This window comes from Alligator sinensis, unplaced genomic scaffold (assembly GCF_000455745.1).
Source record: "Alligator sinensis unplaced genomic scaffold, ASM45574v1 scaffold201_1, whole genome shotgun sequence".
In the NCBI taxonomy this organism is placed as follows: Eukaryota; Metazoa; Chordata; order Crocodylia; family Alligatoridae; genus Alligator; species Alligator sinensis.
The window spans coordinates 174,277-179,830 of NW_005842661.1; the positions used below are offsets into that span (position 1 = coordinate 174,277).

The window sequence follows — 5,554 nt, forward strand, 5'->3', positions numbered from 1 at the left end:
ACTAAAGGGACTCTCCAGTGTCAAGACAGCAGACAATAATGTTCGTATTGCAGGTTAGGAGATACCAAGGAAGAGGCCACCCAGGACCACAGCACTGAGCTGCAGTAATGCTGACAATCTGCAGCTCAGAAGAGCTGCAGTCCCTTACCCTGGACATCTGTTGACAGTCTGAGGGACTCTGGGTGGACCCTGAGGAACCAGTGGTGGAGGATCTAAAACTGTCATGTGATCAGGCATCCATGTGCATCAGGAGGTGCCTTAGAAGCAGAACTGATTCAAAGCCTGATGAAGCCTGCTGCAGTGTAATCCTGGCTGATAAGGAAAGTCGATTGAGAAAATGTAGCAGGTCCTGGTGCTGTGCAGTGAAACCATTCTGAGGCCAGTGGAGAAATGCAGGCTGCTGATAGGAACCTCACAAGACACACTCTTGCCTAGAGTTGATAGCAGCCCACAGTGTTTGTTAGCTGACAGGCTGTATGCTCAACAGGAGAGAAAGGAGCTCATGGGTGTGCTGCTTGAAAGAGGAAAGCATCATCACTTCTTTTGGTGCTGGACAGATGTAGAATTGGCATAATTAAGAAGCCATCCATGAGTTCACAAGGTTACAGCAAAGCCAGCAGTCTGTGTTACAGCAGGACACAGCTTTGTGGATGGATCTAGGATCTTGAAAAGGTATGTATGGTAAATGGTATGGTGCATCATCACATATAACACACCATATATTTTTCTCCAGTTAAAAAGAAACTAGAATATTTACTAGAATATAGAATACTATAGAATATTTACTAATCTAGGGGCCTAAGGCTTTATTTTCCATTTTAAGATTGAAGTAAAAACAAGTAGACCTTTATTGGAATGTATGTTCATTTGCTATATCATATAGCAGGTATAAAAATACAACAAGTTCTGCAAAATGTAATCAAAATATGTTGTTTCATTAGTACTGTAGGTATTAGAATTAAATGTACATCTCTTTTGCAGATTCATAAAATAAAATCTAACTTTCATGAAAGCTATTTCTACACCTGAATTAACATTTTAGCTAGAGTGAAAAACAGTCTGAAGTGTGAAATAGGAGTTACATTACCAGAAGCAGCTAACAGCAACAATGCAGAAGAAAGGAGAGCTTGACTAGTGAAACATCAAGGCCATCAAAAAGGAGAGAGGGGTCATTAACCACCTGTGGAATGAGAAGCTTAGAGGGAATCAAGTAGATTATAATGAATCATGATCAGCTGACTTCCTCACTGCTGCTTGATTACAAATTCTGCTGCCATTGCCGGGCAGTTGATTTTAAACTTTGGGTGAATCAGGAATCAAAGCTGGATGTGACTGCACCTCCCTGGATCTTCCCCTGCACAGCTCCTATAAGATAGCTACAGAATTAGCCAGCTGTGGAATAGGAGCAGACAGCCAAACATCTAGACAGAGGGGGCCAAGCCCATAACTGGAAAACTTAGAAAAAAATCCTCAGCTGTCATCTGGCTTCAAGTATAAAGGTGAGAAGAAACGAGGCACATGAGCAGTACAGGGAACCCACAGGACACCACCCAACAGGATGGAGGCAGCACCTGTGTGGAAACAAGTTTCTTTGTAAGACAAAGAAATCATAGGAGACTGTTTTGAAAATCAGCACATTCAAAGGACTAGGAGATCTACCAGGTCACCTTATGGAGAGCTTAAAGTGATTAGAAAAATGTGGGGGGTGTAGCATCACCTTACATTGGCCCATGCTCTGCTAAGCAGTTGTTTCTGGACTTTCATACAAATCAGTCCTGCCTCATCCATTCCCATCCATTTTGTCCGCACATCACTCCTCTTGGCTCTGGGATTATTGATGTCAAGATTTTAGCAGAATTCACAGGTTCATTGTATTCTCACAGGGGCCACATTGTGAACACTTCTCCTATGACTGTTATGCCGGTTGTTGTGAACCAATGGGATGTCTAAAGCCAACACCAAAGGGTAGCCTGTACTTATTAGCTGGCATTACATCACCTGATATCAGAAGAAAGGTAGTGAGCTAAAAAGAAAGATCATGGCAGATGGAAGATCTCAGGTATCCACTCTATGATCCAACAGAAGTAACTAAAAGGCTTAAAATGTGAAAGAGTTTTGTGATCAGCATTGTGCTGTTGGACATGACAGCTAACAGGGATGACTGAGGTTATGGAAGGAAAGGTTATGTGCAATCAGGAGGTCTGAAATGGACCTGGACTCTCCAGAGGACTTTCCAAGAGGGGTGGATCTAGATTGGTCAACATGGTGATGCCTGAATCACCTGTGCACACAAATGGACGATCAAAAACAAATGTGATCAAATGGGGCTACTTTAGTGACATGAATATATATGAGTGTGGTGAAGTGCAGACCATGTAGTGTATGCTTGTTCACTGACTCCTTGGTGAGACCTATATGAAGGAGCACCTTGCTACAGCAACAGAAAGAGCCATTGCTTGTGCATGATTCTGGAAAAGCATCTAGTTTATGATAAGGACATGAGAAGAACAAGACAAAGACTTCTTGGTTGGTTGCCTCCTCTCTTCTCATGTCTATGACTGATTTTCTTCAACTTCAGGCTCAGAGCTGGCTGTAATGAAGCTGAACTTCCTGGGCCTTGGTCTTGGTGAGAGGAGCTGGCCTGTGCAATATGTTCCTTGGGCTCCCTTTTATAGTTCCCACCCCTTCTCCCACACTGCAAGCATTTGCAGTAGTGCATCCAGGAATGGGACAAAGTGGATGTGAATCCTTGCTCCCACCCTGCCCCCAGCTTTGGCTATGTTCTGAGATTACTGCCTGATCAGTGCAGGCTCTTGCCAGAGCTTCTTGTGAGCAGTGAGCTTGACTGTTGCTGTTCACCCTTCCTCTCTTTCCCCCTCCTCACTTAAATTAGCAGCAGGTGAAAAGAGAGGATGAACATAGTGGCAGCACTCAACCCCTGGGGTCCTGTTTGGGGGGCTTTGGCCAGACCCCATGAGAGCTCATGATGTACAGCACAGCCAAGGAGGGGTGTGACTGCTGTTGCAATCCCTCTGGAACTGACCTAGGACATTTGTGGCTTCCCTGCAAAGTGTCTGACTTGTGAGGGCTCTTCACTCCCCTACATTTTCCTGTGTCATTGTCACTCTCATTTCCTGTGGCCTTGTTACTTCTGTCAGTGATCCCCATTGCTTACTTGGCAGCATCCAGGCGACCTCCCACACTCCTGCCCAGCACCCCCAGTGTACAGCAATTTCCAGTAATGCTGGGCTGGTGGTGTGCTGGTGACCAGAGGTGTGGGGGGGTCATAGTGGCACTCTCTGGTGCCAGGTAGAAGGTTCTCACTGTGTAACTTGGTGGCTGTGCTGCCAGAGCCTGTTTGCCTGTGCTGACATCCCCTGCTCTCTGGGTAGAGCTAGTTCCTGGGGCCTTGCTGCTCTGGGGTTCTCCCCCTTCTGCCCTCCAGGCCTGAGCCTCTGCAGCAGCTGCCTAGAAACCACAGGGAAGGGAGTGATGGAAGTGCCTGGGCAGTGAGTAGTGGGGAAGGATGGATAGACAAACAGACAGCTTGATTTAGGGAAGAAACAGACGCTTTCCCCCTTTGCTTTCTCCTTGTTAGGTGCCTAATGCCCTCTTATTTGCTCTCCATCCCTCCTTCAGCGTCTCCCCCCACCATGAAGCAACACAAAATTTGTTTTGCGTGCCTGGCATGAGCTCAGGTTGCAAGTCACCAGTAACAGTCCGCCTGCTTCCCCCTGCCAGGAATGCTGCGCCATCCTGTGAGAGTATGTTGGAGGGTGTATCCCCTGTGCCCCATGTTGCTTATGGGATGGGGCAGGGGCCTCCATAGCCTCCTACCTTTGCCCTACTGTAAGAGCTTCCTAGGCCAGTACCTGTGCCCCCAGGAGGTGATAACTATTAGCTTTCCTGAATGGCTACTGCAGCCCAGCCCTGCACCACCCCCTCCTCCTCATCCAGACATGAGAGCTACTTCACCATGGCTAGGACTCACCACTGGGTCCCTTGCAGGTGTCTCAGTCACCACTCCCTGCCCTTCCTCCACCACTCTGCACCCCTTCCGCTGCCCCAGGCTCTCTCTGTGTGACACACATGCCATGCTGAGAAAGAGCTAGGGAGGGAGGGAGAGATGCTTGCTGTGTAGTCCCAGCCCTTATAAGGCCCCTGCTACAATGCTGTTTCACAGGAACCTCCCCCTCCCCTGGCCCCACTGAGCCATCTCTGTGGCAATCCCTGCAGCAGCTCAGACCGGTTTGGGGCTCTTGTTGAAAGGCGGGATGAAAGACATCCTATCCTCAAGACCTGAGTCACACTCATGCTGACAGCTGCCCTGGGACAAATTGAAGGCCCCTGAAAGAGGCCACTGCCAGATGGGATGTGGGAACAGGTTTCCAGTTGGGTGTGCTGGGATGTGTTAAGGAAGGGCTGGCCAATGGGGAAGGAACACAGGGCATTTGGGGAGAGCCTGTCCTAGACAAAGAGCATGGATTCCTGCAAGGGGAACCAGAGCTGTAAACCCCATCTTCATGGGGGAAACTGAGGCAGGGACAGGTTAGGGGACTTGACAGAGGCCATATAGCAAGTCAGTGACAGAGCTGGGAATAGAACCCAGGACTCCTGGCTCCCAGGCTCTTGCTCTGAGGTCCCATGCACATACTTACCCTCCACCAGCTTTGAAACTAGTGCCCTCAGAGTTTGCTCTCTGCTACCCTGCTTCATTCATAGGTTCATAGATTGTTAGGGGCTGGAAGGGACCTCAGAAGATTATCGGGTCCAGACCCCTGCACCAAGCAGGAAAGACAACTGGGGTCAAGTGATCGCAACAAGATGACTGTCCAGCCTCCTCTTGAAGATTTCCTGAGTAGGTGATTGCACCACCTCTGGGGGGAGCTTATTGCACAGTCTGGACACCCTAACTGTGAAGAAGTTTTTCCTGATGTTGAGTCTGAAATGGTTTTACAGGAGTTCGTGGCCACTACTCCTGGTTTTCCCCAAGGATGCCCTGGGGAACAGTTGTTCACCGAGCCTTTGATGTACTCCCTTAATGTAGAATGAAACTGCTACAAAGTCCCCTCTCAGCCTTCTCTTTTTCAGGCTGAAGAGTTTCAGGCCCCTCAGCCTTTCCTTGTATGGCTTGCCATGTAAGTCTCTGATCACACGGGTGGCCCTTCTTTGGACTCTCTCAAGCTTGTCTACATCCTTGTTAAAGTGCTGTGCCCAGAACTGGACGCAGTACTCCAGCTGTGGTCCCACCAGTGCTCCTGTGGGAGAGAGCACTTGCACATCCTTTAGTTATTTTTTTGTCCCCTGTACTCAGTTGTGTTTTTTGTCTTCAGTGGCCCCCAAGTAGTGGGGGGCACTAAGTAACATGGTGGGCTTAGGCCCACAACCCTGATGAAAAAGCAAATAGGTCTGTGGAAGGGAGGGAGCATTTTCCAGCTGGGAGGCCAGAAAAACTTCAGGGAAAGTGCATTTTGGCTAAATGGCCTAGGATGAAAGCCAAACTCCAAGGCAGGGAGACAAAGCCCAGCCCTATGGGCTGCTGGAGGAGCAGGGA

At 48.5% G+C, this 5,554-nt stretch overlaps 1 protein-coding gene across 2 annotated transcripts in view; it reads left to right on the top strand.

Annotated features, from left to right (window-relative positions):
- Positions 1-5,554, top strand: part of LOC102374263 (claudin-4-like) — a 22,728-nt gene that overhangs the window by 8,967 nt on the left and 8,207 nt on the right. The window lies entirely within an intron of this gene.